This window comes from Oxyura jamaicensis, chromosome 2, assembly GCF_011077185.1.
Source record: "Oxyura jamaicensis isolate SHBP4307 breed ruddy duck chromosome 2, BPBGC_Ojam_1.0, whole genome shotgun sequence".
Classification (NCBI taxonomy): Eukaryota; Metazoa; Chordata; class Aves; order Anseriformes; family Anatidae; genus Oxyura; species Oxyura jamaicensis.
Window position 1 is genome coordinate 66,790,830 of NC_048894.1, and position 16,773 is coordinate 66,807,602.

A 16,773-nucleotide genomic window follows, 5' to 3' on the forward strand; every position below is an offset into this window, starting at 1 on the left:
GATCCCAACATGACTGGACTCAGCATCTCTACTACTTAAAGGAGAAAATGCTTTCTAAGGCTTCTAAACCACAGGTTGCACTTCATCCAGACGGTTTCCCAGAGCCTCCTTCAGACTCTGAGATCCTTTTACCAAGATCTGCACATGCTGTCCTCACCTCCCCAGCTGTAAATGTGTCTTTGGGGAACCTGTCAAGCTCTTAACACTTTGCCATTCTCTAATGCTCCCAGCTTAGCAGAAAAAGAGCAGAGACCTGGAGGCTGGAAGGTAATCCTCGATTTTCATTCTGACATGCAGTCCCTCTAATTGGGGAAATACCGCACCAGGATATTGAGCAAATGTATTCTTCCCTGCATTGCATGTGCTGCCTAAATAAAACAAATAGGTAACAACCCCCGTATTGCACACCAACGACATGTGGTATAGGACGGTGACTCAGGGAGCCAAATGTTTAGAGTAAATATGCCAGAAAATGAGAATATCAGTCTGAGTGGAAGGGAAGCTGCTGGCTGCCTGATAAAAACAGGCACAGCCCACTTCTTCAAACTTAGCCTAGTCCTTGAATGTTGCGGTGAACTCTGGACTTCACACGATCAAATCGTAAGCCTGGGTTGGCAAGGAGGGGGCAGGGAGCTGCTGAGGCCTGGGAGGGAGAGGGAGGAAGCGCAGTGCCTTTGAGTACTGCTGGAATACAAAGACATTAAAGGACCATCAGCAGCTCACCAGCAGAACCCTGCATTTATTACAGCATAGCAAATTTCCAGAGATGAGCTCCTTTCATTTAGGTCTGCAGCTGCTTCTGACATCTCCCATCTGCAAAGGGCTGAGCATTCTCACAATATTAAATACTCAGCTTCTTTTCCTCTTGAAACTTCAGAGAGAGGAAGAGCAATAAAAGAGTGAAATAAAATAGTCTGCTGTGTCCTACGTGTTTACTCTCAGGCATAGGAGGACTGTATGAAATCTAACACAGTAAAAAAAAAATGGAGTCAAAAGATTTGTTTCTAGAATTTGTGCTCTCACCCAGTGTATGTAAGCCTTGTAACACTGAATATGTGACTCTGATCTTTACAGCAATGCTGTGAGTCATCCACTAATGGTCAGTCTCCCCCGGCTGGAACTCATTATGTGGCAAGACTCGTTATAAATAAATCCTTTTATCAGAAGAATTTATATTCCCACTGCTTGTTCCAGGTGCCTAAACAGCCAGGGTCTAATTAACTACTGATGCTGGACAAACTGCAAGAACAATTTGTTTATCAGTTGATGATACCATAGATATATGCAACATCCTCTGGCTGCACGCTGGGCAATATATATAAAAGATCATGGCTTTAAAAGCTCATTTTCCATAGGCACAGGTCAGAAATGACACAGGCACTACATTTGTCATATAGCCATCTAGTAAATGAGATGGCACTTTAGAGCAACCTATATGTACACACAAAGCATCATTAATGGATCAAAAGACGACTCCTGTTTCTACATCAGGCCACTCTGTTTTCACTGATGTAGGTTTGCTGCTTGGCTCTGCAAGCGCCTCATTCATCAACACTTGTTGCGTTCACAATCTCAGTGCCACAGAAAGATGAAACTGAAGAAAACAACAGCACTTTATCACATAGGAACATTAATATCTCTTGACTGGAAACAAATTGCCCAAGGGGTTTGCCTGATGCCTCTAAGAGGAATGCTTTGAATGAAACTAGGCAAGGCATATGTCTAAAGAAATGTTTGATGCTGGATTATATGGTCTAACAGAATAATGACACACGAAGCCCTACTTCATTTCTTTTTCATACATCCAAATGAATGGTACCTAAATAGACACCTATAGAAGAGGTTAAGCTAAGTAGAAAACACTTTCAACTATAACATAAAAAAGAAACTCTGTGATCTACAAGCAATGTTAAAATGTGCTAGTCAACACCAAATAACAGCTGCTCCTAAGGTTTAAAAAAAGAATTGATTAAAATAAGTATTTCAGCTATTACAAAAACAAACAAACAAAAGCTAGTACTGTGTGTTATTGACATACCAGAGAAGAATACAGAAAATAAATTCAGAACTGAAAAGCCAGTAAAATAAGATGCTAAGTGAATTTTTAGAATTCTGTGCCTTGAGAAAGTCAAGAGCATTTTTGTTCCCAATTCAGAATGAAAACAGCACTTCAGATTTTTTTCTCTGAAATAAATACAGAGCTTCCCCTCCCTCCCCCCAGATTTGATATCTGTGTTAACAAAGGTGAGAAAAACAAAAAGGACCTGCAGAACCAAAGCACCATCTCTCTTCTCTCCCACAGCCAGTGGAGGCAGAGCAGGGAAACCTGAAACACTGCGGTTCCTGATTCATCTGAGCTGTGTCTGGGTGACTCTGGACTGGTACCATATCCCCAGTCCTGCCAGTTCCCAGTGGTGGGAAAGGGAAGAAGCTCTGCTGGTGCTTGGCTGCTCCCCACACTGTCTGTGCTTCTTCCCACCACCCCACTGGCACATGCTGGTTCTAAACTTGTCTCTTGCCTCAGCTAGGTGTCATTTGCAGACAGTTTAGTTAGCTCAAGAGCTGCCTGTGCTTTCTGAGAAAGTGGCGTTCGGCTACAGTGAAATGTAAGGAGACACTTCTGGTGCTGTTCCCCATGAGCTGCTGTCAGACAGAGCTTGATTCAAACTTGAGAAATGAGCCTCCTGCAAAGCATGCCCTGAACCAGAGGGCTGGGCACACGAGTGCTGCGCTCCCATTTCCCTGAGGATGAGCAACTGGTTATGGAAATCACTGCAGCTGCACACCCTTTCACAATCCTGTTTTCATCTGCTCCAGCCATAAAATCATTGTAAGGAGTTCTGCAGATGAAGAGAAAGAGCATCTCAGTCTTTGATGACTCCTTCAGAGTGAAACCTGCTTGGTGTGGAGGTACAAGGGAGGGCAGATGTGCATCCTAAAGGCTGCCTGCCTTCTAGAGGTCAATTCAAAATGTGTTTTATATATACGGGTGAAGTGTTTGGGAGGGACATATGGCAAGCAGTAAAACATGCCATAATCTTTGCCCAGCTCCCAGCAAGAAGACTCCTGATTCACAGAGGCGGATGTACAGATCCATCTCTCTAGTGCTACACTGCAGATACACATTTTTGTTGCAATGAAGCAACAGAAGGCTTGGTTATTTTTGGCCACCTTCATATACTGCTGTTGAGGAGTAGTTTATATTTTTTGAAGAAAGGAAAGAGCTTTTTAATTTTTTTTTTTAAATGAAACTGTCAAACTTTGCAATGGCAGTTTTTCCCTCTCCTCCTCCTCTTAGTTGATTAAAGGGAAAATCAGGAAGAAAATCCAAAACTGTTCTCTGGAAAAATAAATAAATAAATAAATGTTTTTACAAAAGCCAACAAGAACTTGGTGTGGAGCTTTTTTCTTTGAATAAAGTTTGGAGAAAGACTTTTCATTTCAGGTGGAAGCTACAGTGCTTGCTTTTGATTTATTTTATTTTATTCTCAGAAAATAAAATCTAAATTAACCCATCTTTACTGGCATATTATTCAATGTCTAAAATGTTGAAAACAAAAACAAACAAAAAACAGAAAAAAAAACATAATTTCTCTTGTTAAAAACAATGACTACAAGAATTCTTACAGCCAAAGGCTTTGGAAACTTAACTGTAGTTCACTCACAGCTGCAATTTTCACTCTCCTACCACATAGTGATTTTCAGTACCATTTATCATGTCAAACAACTATCCTTAATATTTATGAATTATCTGAATGAAATGACAGTTTTTCATGATATGCACTTTGTGTTTTAAGGGCAGAACTCCCACTGCTGTAGATAATGTCTATGCAGTGAGAAGAGGTGGCTGAAAGTACTCAATGAAGCATTTCTTGAGAGGAGTTGGCATTAGTTTGAGGTCATTTTCAGCAAACAGCCTGCATCATTAAAATGTCTTACAGAAATTCCCTTTTAATTACAAAGGTTCATTTTTCAAATTTAAAAAAAAAAAAAAAAAAAAAAGGATGCTAGAAGACAGCAAAAAACCACGTTCCTAGACTAAAATGAAAAAGAAATCCTGACTTGACCTCATGCCTTCCTCCCCCCCCCCCAGCTTTTCTAGATTTTACACCTACAAGAACATTCTAGTTACTCAATCTCAGTAACAAATCAGAGTGGGAATATTTTAATTAAAAATATCCACACTGCTTGAATTAATTCACAATTCTTGCAAGCATGGAAACCGTTCCCCTCCCTGCCCCACAGACCAGCACTGCTGCCCTCTCCCTGGCAGAAGAGGGTGTGCTCGGACATTTGGAAATGTTTTGCTTGTTTGCACCACCCAAGCCCCAGCACTCCTACTTCTGTTTTCGTTTCGTTTCAGTGACAGATCAAAAACATTCAGTTTTCCCAGACAGATGGCTTAGTTTTAAATTGTGTCCCTGTTGTCCACGTGTCCCATAACAGCGTACGGATTATTCCATACAAGTGCTTGCTGGCAGAGAGCTTTGTTCTACTCCTTGGCACTGTCACAAACATCTCCCTTTTGGAGGAGCATGGTCTTTCTGTTACATCTATGTCACTGACATGTGTGAAGCCCTCCCATATTTTAAATGATATAAATATTAAGAAAAGGCAAAGAAAATAGAATAATAAATAAGGACATGCTCTCCTCCTGTTGCTGCTATATGATACTATTTACTTGAAAGTAGGAGCTAGAAAGGTGATCTAAGGGACATAGGTTATAAAATCCTGTTTGTATTTTGTTTGTTTGTTTAAGTTTCGTTCAGAACTGGCATCTGTTCTGCCAGGTTTGCCAAGCAGATGCACCTGCACCATGGGACCCCTGCCCAACCCCTGGGATATCCAGCTTGATTTCCCATCAAGATGCCACCACGAACCAGGTTCTCCACAGTGTCTGAATGGGCACAGTCTCGAGTAGATAAACTGAATGCTTTGTTCAAAGTAAAGCTCTTGGTGAGTTATTTTTTGAGCTCTAAACTTGATTTGGGCTAATTGCAAATAGCAGCTCTGGTTCAACTGCAGTCCGTTTTCTGTTTATCCTTCTGCAGACACTCATGCAATTTAAGCATATTCTGGGGACTCTGTCCAACAAAGGTACTCACCTGCAGGCAGGAATTTGTCCTACGTCTTGAGGAGTGTCCCTTCTTTTAGGGTTACTGTTACCAGTTAGGCAAGAAAGACAACATCACATCTTAAGTAGACAAGTTTACCTACCTATCTGATAACCCACTGGCAAGAAATTAAGAATGAGCACATTACAAATCAAAAACTTTTGAGGTGATTATTTTGCAAGAGGAAAACACAAAGCAGGAATTGTAAGATAAATTGAGTGGTTCAGCCAGCTAGTAGTTCAGACAGCTAAGAGTAAGCTATTGGGTGCAGATTGCCACCAACATGTCTGTACCATTTGACTGTGTCCAAATCATATGATCATCCACACAGTACTAAAGCAACTCAGTGCACCAAAATCAGTGAAGGTAGGCTACTTTACACCAGAGACAAGTCCTCCTATGCACACACCAATAAAAACTGCTTAAAAACCTTAAGTGGGCTTACTCAGGGGTGAGGGAATGGGGGTGGAAACACTTTCTCAGTAAATCCAAAATCCTGGCCAAGGATCCAGAGGGGGATTACTTACAGTAACCTACTTAGTAGCTGTGCTGAGCTTGTTAGAAAGGTGTTAAACTTTCCACAGCCAAGAGCACTTTGCAATAATAAGTTTACGAAAAATTCAATTTGGCAGCAAATTCTTGGCAGTCTCAAATCAACTGTACCTATTACACCCCAGTCATAAAGACAATGGGCAAAGGTGGCTCAGTACATCAGTCTATCCTCCCCCTCTTCCATGGCCTTGAAATTTGCTCAGCAGTGCTGGAGGAGGGAGAAAACAGTGTTGTGTAACTAGTCTCCAAAACCCAGAGAGCCATTTAGGACACGGAGGAGGAAATAAAGAAGAAACAGAAGTCAGCCAGCTGCAAAGCTTCTGGCAGGAGCTTTCAGGTACAGACTATGCTTCCCAGGGCAAAAGAAACTGCCTGTGCCCTGTCACGACAAAACATTCACCCTGACTGGGAAAAATTTAAATGATGCTGAAGTGATAATGAGCACTCAAGTGGATTTCTTCCTGAAATGAGTCACAGCTACTGTCAAAACTCCATCAGTTTGATTGCTATAGAAGGGCGAGAGAAAAGCTCTCAGGAATGCCACCTGAAAAAGCCTTTGCTGTGGCAAAGGTGTCCCACGGAGCCCAGGCAGAAGCCCAGCACTGCAGTGGGAGCACCCTCCCCATCCAGCTGGGACCAGGACTTCCACCTGCCTCCTCGAGGGAAGAGAAGCAAAGCAGACCCTCCGAACACACACAAGCCATTACATCAGGGTGCATTGCTCTTGGCCATGTTTGTGTCTTCATGACTAACTTAACTGTTTTTCCACTAGAAGGCATTACAGGGACCAGGGAGAGTAGGCTGGAGAGGAGACAGATGGTATTTTCTCTCTAATTTTGGTGTTTGAGAACAGAATTTGCACAGTTTGTTCCTCAGTCAACCCTTACTTTCAGGATAAAAACTGTTACCTGCCAGAACATGAATGGTTCTGAAACATGGAAAAAAAAAAAAAAAAAAAAAGGTGGGGGAGGTGGGAGGAGGAGGAGGAGGGGGAGCTTTCATCTTAAAGAGCTACGAAATTTGCATTCCTGAGGTCTAATGCTATGGTTATTAATCTAATGCTTTGGGGATATTAAAGGCTCTCTCTCTCACTAATACTGAATGCTTTTTTTTTTCCTGAAGATTTCCCAACAGATCTTTAAAGTCTTGGAGCTCCTTTCAATTTTAATATGCACCTTGATTATCTTGTATCTGCAGAGTTCTTTATACCTAGTCTTTAATATCTTCCTCTTTCCAGCAGATCTCTTCTTCCTTCAGCTGGGGCTCCCTTTCAGGTAACTGTCATTATCTAATTTGCCCCTTTATATTAATACTTGCCTTCAAGATCAGTTATGTTCTCTACTGGCCTGGAGAAGGCCAGGAATTTCAAAACCCAGCCTGACATCTCTTTTGCCCATGCTCTGGTAACTTACACAGTGTTACCCTGCCATGGGAACCTGCAGTGTAAGTAAAAGCCTGAGCTGCATTAAATGAAGTCTCCTGCTCTAAACAATGTGACCAAATTACTTTATTTTGCACATTCCCATCTTCCTGCCTGTACTGAGAGATGAACAAGAAGCATGTGAGAGTCATGAGGTGTGTGGGTAACTCGTGCAGGATGAGACTTTTCAATTCCTTCCCGGACAGAACAAGCTAATTTCTATGTTAGAAACCTTTTTAGGGGTGAATGCTGTAAACATGAAGTAGTACACTGTGTCAAAGTGACAGAAGGATGAATTCCCATAAGACCTGAGAAAGTCAGCAACAAACCTTTGGAAATGGTGGGCGAGAAGGTAAATGTTATTTTACATATGCAGAACACAGGCTCCTGGCAAATCATTTTCATTCAAGGAGTGCCTGAAGCTGCAGCTGAATGGAGACAGGAACACATGGCCTGCTCAGACCATTTTCCTCTCGCTGTCCCTCATGAGCATACACATACACATTCACATACATTGTCTTAATTAAACATCTCCAAAATCCAAATTCAAAGTGTTCTTTACTTTCCCACCCTGCTTCCAGCAACTGCCACTCACTCCGCTTAAAGTGTAAATAGGTCAGGTGTTTCCATGGCCACAGCGAACCAAATAAGCAGTTGGGGTTCAGCAAGCAACGTGGATTTTTTAATTGTTCCAGTGCCAGGTAGCACGAAGTGAGCAGCACCATGCTGACAGTGCCTAACTATCTTCTCTTGCTGCAGTTCTGCTCCTCAGCAACTTGATAGCTGGTGCTGGCCCCTTCCCCCTCAAAACTGTTATATTCTACAAGCTTCAACAGGCAGCTCCCCTCATGGGGTAGCACTGATGAAAAGTACTTTTCACATGGAAAATGTCTCCTTGCATCGCCAGTGCAAGTACTAATTGCTGATTCCAGTGAGGCATTGAACCTATTCGCACAAGGTGTAATTAAATTGTGACTCACTGTCACAGGGTGTTGTAGAGGCCAAAAGTGAAAAATAAACCTAAAGAGGGGCATGTCTAACAAACATGATGGTTGGGATGCCACACCTCTCAGGAAGCTCCTAAACCCCTCAGTGCCCAAAGGTGAGGAGCTGTAGCACAGAGATGACTTTTTTGTACGTGTCCCATCTCTTTCCCTGAGTCCCTACTGTTTGTCAAGAACCTAAACGAGATGAACTTCCTCACTCTGCATTAAAAAAGAGAAAAATTGGGATGAACAGTGGAGCTGATGGCTCTGAATCTGAACTGTGCAGAGATTCTTCTGATCTCAGCTGATGACCTGTAGCGAAACAGGCAGGACCTGTGCTGCATTTGACCAGTTGTCACAAGGCATTTTCTGATTTCTGATTTTTTGCCACTTGGTGAACCACCTGGTTACTATGGCACCGATCGCTTTTGACTCCGTGAAAAGCACCAGATCTTTCACACATCATAGACTGAGTTACCTGACAATAAAATTGGTTATTTAAGACTGATTGTTCTCCCTTCCCAGGGGCCAGATGTGAGGATGTTTACTCTGGCTAGTGTTGCTCATTGAAAGCTTTGGCTGGAAAAATTTGTCTCATAACTTGCCACCAAAACCATCCCTGTCTCTGCTGTGACATTCTCTGAAGCCTCCTTATAATGCAGAAGATTTTATGAGGAGACAAGGCAAGTCAGAGAGGGAGGGCCCATGTCAAGAGCTACTCTCTCCTGTAACCAAACACAGCTAGGGAACCTGCCCAAATCCCCACTGAGTAAGCCCGAGCTTTCCTGACAGACTTCTGCTATAATCTTCCTCAGATACAAACTCTACACAAATCACCTTCTCTACACTTCCCTGCTTTTGGCAGTCAGGCTCACTGAAGACCATCGGGACACTGACTGTACCACTCAAGCTGTGCTGAAGCCAACAAAAATCTTCACATCTGCTCATTTGCTTTACCAAGCTAGAGCCTGAAGCTCTTGGCGCTGTGTGCTGCTGATGCTACCATCACAAACAACTGGTGCTATCCAAAGGAACAGCTCTTGCCTCTCCTCACATCTTCTCACCCAGCCAATGTCGCCTTAAATTCAGGGTGTTGGTGAGGGCCTGACACACTGCTGGGAGAGTAATAATCTGCTCTGCCCAAACCCAACTTTTCCCAACTTCTTGTTCTGACACTGTTCTTAAATCCCTGCGGCATAGAAGTGTGAAAATGGAAAAAAGATTTTAATTTCATGGCAAAATTATTCAAGCTGCATCGTTACATGAGGCTTTGTATTTAGCCTCCAATCTCTCTCAGAAATCTGATAAATATACATTCCCAGTTTGAAAATATTGATTTTTTCCCCTCCTTTATAATTTTTTCTTGAGTGAAACGAGAATTGGGAGAGATTTTCTTATTTAACAGCATCAGACCTGCTATATATACAAGTATATGAATAACATACAAGTATAACATGTCACAACAAGTAAGCTTTACTTATTCACTGGCCTTAGCAATGTCCATACAGCTCTGGGAATAGTGTGGTGTTGTTTCAGATCATTACTGCGCTGTCAGCAAAAGGAGAGCAGTAGTGTTGAAATTCTACACCAGATATGTGCATGCTGTTTGGAACCTGCAGTGGGGAGCAATATTTTCCTAGTCCCTCCATAATGACCTCCCTTTCACAGCCACTGATGGGTGGCTGTAAACACAGTTCTTCAAAAAGTCAAAGAGGACACAGTGTGAGTGACAGCATATCTGATGCTCCCCCCTAAGTTTTTGTCTGATCTCCAACAAAATGCTTCACTGAGGATTACTCATCTATAAAGTAGGGATAACCATATTCATAACCACTTTGTAAACCATGTAAAATCTACAAATAAAAAGAACAATAGCAAAACAGATCAAACCAATGCTATTAGCTGTCTTCTAGGGAAAGTTTCTTTACCTCTTAACAGATTCTCAAAATAAGATAAACATAATGTTGGAACTAACATATTACATATGTAATTATCTACTTCCCCAACATACATTTTTTCCAGCCCCTTTTATTCTGCTAAGTAAAAGTTGCTAGGCTTGCTTACCAACCAGACTTAACTTAGAATTTCTGTAACAAAGCAGTTAACTGATCATTAAAAATATGGGGCTTAGGGGCCAACAGATTAATGAAGAGGGAACATAATGCAATAGTATGGAAACTATGTTGCAGGACTTAACATCATATATGCCAGTAGCTGGAAAATCCTGTATTATAATCCTATGACACCAAGACTGCACTGAACAGCAAGTAATCCTAAAATCCAGTTAGCATAGGCTTAGTGTACTGCAGAAGCACAGGAAATACTAAGAATCTATCTGGCCACATTGAGCTACCATAGTTATGGGGCATATTTAGGAAAAAAAAAAAAATAGCTTTTTTGTTGTTGTTTTGCAGCCCTTGCTTTCAAAATGCTGGAACTCAGTAGGTCTGTATAGCAACTGCAGGGCCTTGGCCTAATATCATAAATCAAATCATAGGTCACTACATGCCTATTCCAAAATAATCCTCTGTGCCTGCCAAGTCCCAGAAACCCTTATCATGGCTAAGAAAATAGGAGAAATGAAATCAGGTGGACGAGAAAGCAGTGAAATTACAAAGTTTCTAAAATCACAGCTTCTAAAACTCTGGTACAAACGTACAATAGCACATGAACTATGTCATTTAACTTCAGTGGTGATTTTATAAATGCTAACTCTCTCAGACAGTCCTATTAGTCCCACTGCAGACACTAGCACCCCATCTGGGAGTGGACATGAAATACTCCTCTGCCCCCTCCTTTATGCATTAATACTGGATAGCTGTCATTTCATGGAGTGAGTTAAAAACCCTGCAGAAAATATTTTAAAACACATTGTACTTAAACTTTCAAGCTATGCAGATAATTTTAGCAATCTCATTTCCTGACTGTTCACTAACCCTCAGATGTATTTTTTTTTAATCACTTTGAAATTTCTTGTGCATTGCTTAGGTGTTTGTAATGAAAATACAAAGTGGATTTTTTTTCACTTATTTCAGGGGTCTGTTGGTAAGACTTAGCTTCTTTGAAGCTACCTCAAATGTTAGAAATATAGCCAGTGTATTCTCCCCACTCTTTTTTTTTAAGCCAAGAGTTGCTAATTTATTTCTTGAGAAATCACTTTTAAATTACTAAATCAATTAATAGATTTCTTCATAAAAGTCTTTATTAATTTTGTAATGATGCATCCAGATAATATTTATCTACGAAAAACTAACTTGGAAAGCCTACCCAACTAACCATTACAGCAGTAGCAATAGAGGTCTGCTTACTTGTATGATTTTTTTCTCACCTCCTCATTTTTATTTGAATACAAAAATGAAAAAACAAAACAAACAACAACAACAAAAAACACTATAGAAAATTATAAACAGGAACACTTAGAAACTCAAGGGCAAAAGTCAAGTCTGTGGCCCTTGATTTATTACCATGTATCACATATAATGAGCCTATGCCTGGGGCAAACTGTCTGATAGTCCCCATCTTCCTGGCAGCTCCGATAGTAAGTGCAAGAAAAGAAAGTGTTATAACCACAAATACAACAAAGGGGCCTCAGCTCTAGACAGTGACATTAGACAAGCCACAAGGGAAGTTGTTTTGTAACCTTAGCTATGACAACCAACAACCTACAGCTGAAGGAATACTTGACTTGGGTCTGAATCAGCCTTAGATTACACCAACTGCATGCAGCAAACAGTTTTATTCATGCCTGGTTATTACAAGCCTCTGCCTCCCTACCTTTTTTCCCCTCAGAGAAAGAAAATAAGAAAGCATTTTTGCTGCAGCACTGCCTGGAGAATCTGTAGCAACATGAACTTATTTATTACCCATCACATCTAACCAAACATTTTCTACTGTGTCAGTAGAAAATTTATTATATCATTTCTCTGTGCGGTCTCAACTTCATCCATCACTGGTAGTCACCTACCCTGCTCCTGCTCTAGGCCTTTGTACTGCGCAGGGATCTGCAAGCATGGATGCCGAGGACCTGCTTCTGTTTTCCATCTTGTCACTCTGCCATTACCACTTGGCCTGCCTGGAGGTGCATGAGTATGGTTAAAAGTTTCAAAGGGGCACCTTCTTTATGAGCCTTGCCACCAACATCCCTTTAAGGTAGGAAGCATGAACCTTCCTGTTTTGTAAACAAATCACTTTCTCCTTCCTTTAAGAAGAAACGTATGTAACAGGTAGATTTTTCCTTCTCTGGTAAGAGCCATGCTACCTTCACGACCTCCTCTCCACACACACCTACTAACACCTTTGGCCTGAAGGGTGGGTTGCATAGATTTTTATCTAACCTTTCTTAACTGCTGTGGGGAAGAGTTGGGAGTGTAAGAAAAGGTGCAGTTGCTACTGTAGCAGCATGGGAAAGATGTCTGGATTTGCTAGGAAAATAACAAGGAAAGTTCAGCATTAGGTAGATCTGACTGTATTCAAGACTAGCTATTTAAAGGGAATCAGTCATAGTGAGAGCATGCTATCATTGTCCTAGTTTGCTAGTAAAGCTTTTTATCTCTAGACCCTGGTAAGGAGCAGACACCATCAGATTTTCTGTGACAGAAAGGGAGAGAAGTGCTCCTTTACAAATCCACAGAAGTGCAGGACTGACAAAATGTGATCAAGGGATACCTTGCTTGCATGCTGGGCTATCATCAGCAGTGGTGTTGATCCTCATCAGGATCCTAAGAAGGCTGAAGTTAAGAGTAGCTAACTCATGCTTTTGTTTGTTATACAAGTCACACTCTTAAATGCACACATGTACATACTTCTATGCCCTAGAATATATATATGTTTCTAACAGTTGATGAAGCAAGAAGGATCATCTTCCTCAGTACCTCAATGTGTACATTATTATAGTATATTCTTCTATTTCCTTATCACTGAGTTAAAATAATTTGACCGGGTGATATGTTTACAGTACCAGATGGGATTCCTATGCTGCTTAGAAATGTAATTGGATTTTCTCATAATGTTGCGGTGATATTATAAGCTAAATACCCAAGAAATTACTAGATTATGATGGCAGGGTAAATTATGAGTGTAATGTACTACATAATGAAATACAGGAGCCCATAAACCCATAATGTCAGTTTCCTATGAAACTGATACATAATTTTAATAAAATAATGAAAAAAGAATCATGCAGATACAGCAATGACTGTATGACCTTCTTGGTTATGAAAGGTCAATTGTAAAACTTACTTGGATATGCCCTCTAACTTCTATCTAAGATCATCAACGTGTGTGCAAAATAGAAGAAGCATTTTACTCTTCTCAAACCTCTGCAATTCTGGTAATTTTTTTGTTGTTTTGTTTTTAATCATTATGGGAAAAATATAAACAAATAAATGTGCTGCCCTATATCCTGGATTTTCTGATCTATTATGTCCCCAGCACCACTGGAGATTCACTTTACTTACTTGTTCTTTCCTAGCTGGATGCAAGATATCTTGTAAGGCAATAGAGCTGGCTCTCCAGGGACCCAGGCTGCTACTATCCTGTGGGAGTTTACTGGCAGTGAAATACACTTGCATCTAAAAAATGGCATCAAATTTCCAAATGGCCTGTCTTTGAGCTGTTTGGAGAGATGCTTTCAAAGTTGCAAATAAATGACTTTCAAAGGGAGATGGCCATGTATTCTCTCTGTGCCCTTGACAAGCCTCCCATCAGCAATACACCAGCACTCAGCACTGGCCCAATACTGCCCAGCAGCTCCTGCATTTCTGAAGCACTAGTTTGGGGTACAGCGAATTCTCCTTTACATATTAAAATATGGGCAACAGCAACTAGTGTGGGCAGTGGGAGTCAGAGAGGGAGCTGGAGAAAGGCTTGGCTGGAAGCATGAGCCAAGACGTAAGAGCTGTATGGGATTACCATAGCTTACATAGTGTCCTCATTGCCAAATCACCACGTCAAGTCCCCAGCACAGTGCTGGCTGTGGAGAGGTCACGAGCAGCAGGACAGTAATAGTATTACAGTAGCACAGTGTCCTCAGTCAGAGGTCCTGGCCTAGGAAGGATCCCACAGACCCCCAAGAGGTCCCTGTGGTTCCTGCAGCAGAGAGCCTCAGGTGGGTTTTCAGACATGACTCACAACACAATTGTCACAAGCAGCACTGAGGAAAGGCAGTTTCTCTTTGTTTGGTCAAGACAATGTTAAAATTCTAACAATCTCAGCCAGAAACCTCTCCTGGAAATAAATTTCTTAGATTGTGCCTAGAGGCACCTGCCACATGTGGGGATAGTACCTTCCTCATCAGTTCCACATTGTGTTTCTTTGGCGCAGATAGCATTTATTTTTCCACGATTTCCCAGCAAGTAGTTTCACCACTACCCATGTATGGAACTGGTGAGGAGAACACTGAACCAAAGCCTTCCAAGTCAGGGGAGAAATTGCTACTGTTTTCAGTGTGTCTTGCATCAATCTAGCTCTCTAGGAACATCACTGGAGCTGACCTTCTGCTGTTGGCCATGCACCTATTCAGAGCAGAACTCACTGGTTTTCAGAGGTGACTTCTTTTTTTTTTTAAACACTTTTTGCTTTAATTTAGAAGAAGCAGCAGTATCTGACTTCCAGCATGCAGCAGGCTATCACACTGCACACAGAGCCTGCTCAACTCCACAAGCGAACCTGCATCATGCCACACACAAGCATGCATTTAATTGCCATGCGAGTGCATACACATTTGCAGGCTCTTTGGGGGGAACCACGCAGCAGCAAATGGTCTCTTCTCGTCTGCCTGCTGGCCCTGCTTCGCCTCATGCAGTCAAGAGGAGAAGGTCACATAGCAGCAACAGGTATCAGAAATGGTCCTGTGAAGCACTATAAGCCTTTCGGCTCCCCCCCTTCTCTAAATAAACGCCACCTTGATATTGTGCTGTTTTTACCACAAGAAGCTAATGTTACTCTTTCAAAAAGAAAAGAAAACATCAGCAGACAATAGACTTAAGACCCTATACCTGAGCAGGCAGACCCGATACTTTCAGAGCAGAGCAGCAGCACTTCTCCCCTCCCCGCAAGTGCAGTCAGAACATTTGATTTCTTTTTCTATATCTCTCCCATGTTTATTATTAAAACACGTCACTGCTATTTAATCGCCATTGGAATTGAAAGTAATTTTGCACAGGAGCATTCTAAACTTAGAGAACACCGATTAAAATTAATTCAAAAAAAAAAAAAAAGAAAAAAAAAAAAGAAAGAAAAACACCAAAGTGCTCATGTTTTGCTGCACTGGAAAGAAACCAGGGCCAACACATGAGCAAACACAGCCTGTATCTGCTCATCAGCACTGCTGATAGTTGACTTTTTTTTTTTTTTCTTCCTGTCTCCCTCCTCTGAGAGCAGCTAGAGCTGTGCTAAGGCCTTCTCCTTACCCTGTCCACTGAGCAGCAGAGGTTGCATCCAGACCGTATGGGCTTTCCCCACAGCAAGGCTGACGGCTCTGCTGCTTTCAGGGTGCCTGCTGCCTTGCTCCGCGTCCTGTGGACAGCTGAGGCAAGCCGGGGGGGGGGCGGGGGCATGGCATGGTGGTGAGGGGACACAGCCCTTCCTGATATAATGGGAAGGCCAGTGCCGCAGCCCTCCTGCACCTGTTGCAGGGCTCGAACCATGACAATCAGCTGTGCAGCTAATATTAGTTTGGTCAGGAGCACAATCCAACCACAAAGCAGCTCATGGGAAAATAACTGTCCCTCTCTGTCTTTAATTAAAGGAAAAACACAAACAAGTGAAGTGTGGGCAGTGCCACCAGCCAGGGAATCTGGGTGGAAGCCCAAGAACCCTGAGTGGTCCTTTCCAGTTCATCACCTCAGCCGAATTTTCCCTCCAGCAGTGGTTTTGGTCCTTCCAAAATTGCCGTCCACAGATAGATTTGGGAGCATTTGCATTTGCTGCCTCTCCTGCCTCAGCACTGAGATCTCTGGTCCTCAGGACCCACGGGCAAACCTGGGCCCCACACCATCTCACTACCTGATGGCCGGCTCTCACAGGGAAAGCACAGGGATGCACAGTGCTGTTGCATGCAGTGAGAAGGTACAATAAGCCAGTGCTCTAAGTGGCACATAAAAGCCAAAATCAAGAAAACTTTCTCACCCCACATAACCTGCAGTGTTAACATAGCCTGTTAATGTCCTACCTGAAATAAAAAACCCACAGCGTTGGCCCACTTCTCTTTTTTAAAGGAATTTTTATAGCACTCGATTTCCTCTGCTCCCCAGGCATCACAGGGGGCTCCAAGCACTGGAGGCAGCAATAACAGCATGTACTGCTGCATCGATAAGCACCAGAGGGCAGCTTAAATACAAATGTGAGCTCCAGCTCCAAAATCTCTGATTGAGCAGTTCACAGCAGATCCTTCACAGTCCTTGCTGTGAGCTTTTCTTGATGCATCCATTTTGCTTGCCTACAATGACTCCGTTCAGGATGAATAGAGCTGCAAGACCCCTCTTTCTGTGAGACCTATCAGAAGGGATGAGATCCAATGGTGGCAGCATTTGTGGAGAAATATAGGTGAGGAAACTATCATACTAGTTTGGGAAAGGTGCAAAGCCTTGATGTGGGGTTTGTGTTGGTTGAATTGTTATTTTAAACCATGTCAGGAAACAGATGGTGCCTCTTCGAAAAATGTGATTGCAAGCTAAAATTAAAAAATATACCAGAAGCACTT

At 42.1% G+C, this 16,773-nt stretch overlaps 1 protein-coding gene across 3 annotated transcripts in view; it reads right to left on the reverse strand.

Annotated features, from left to right (window-relative positions):
• ARPP21 (cAMP regulated phosphoprotein 21) overlaps nucleotides 1-15,613 on the reverse strand; it is a 213,014-nt gene extending 197,401 nt beyond the window's left edge. For 2 of the 3 annotated variants that reach the window (XM_035319075.1, XM_035319072.1), the window contains exon 1: nucleotides 15,482-15,612. The gene's annotated coding sequence lies outside the window, so the exon portion shown is untranslated. Of the gene's footprint in view, nucleotides 1-15,481 lie in introns of all 3 variants that reach the window. The other variant, XM_035319073.1, reaches the window with a different exon arrangement.
• Between the last annotated feature and the right edge of the window lie 1,160 nt (nucleotides 15,614-16,773).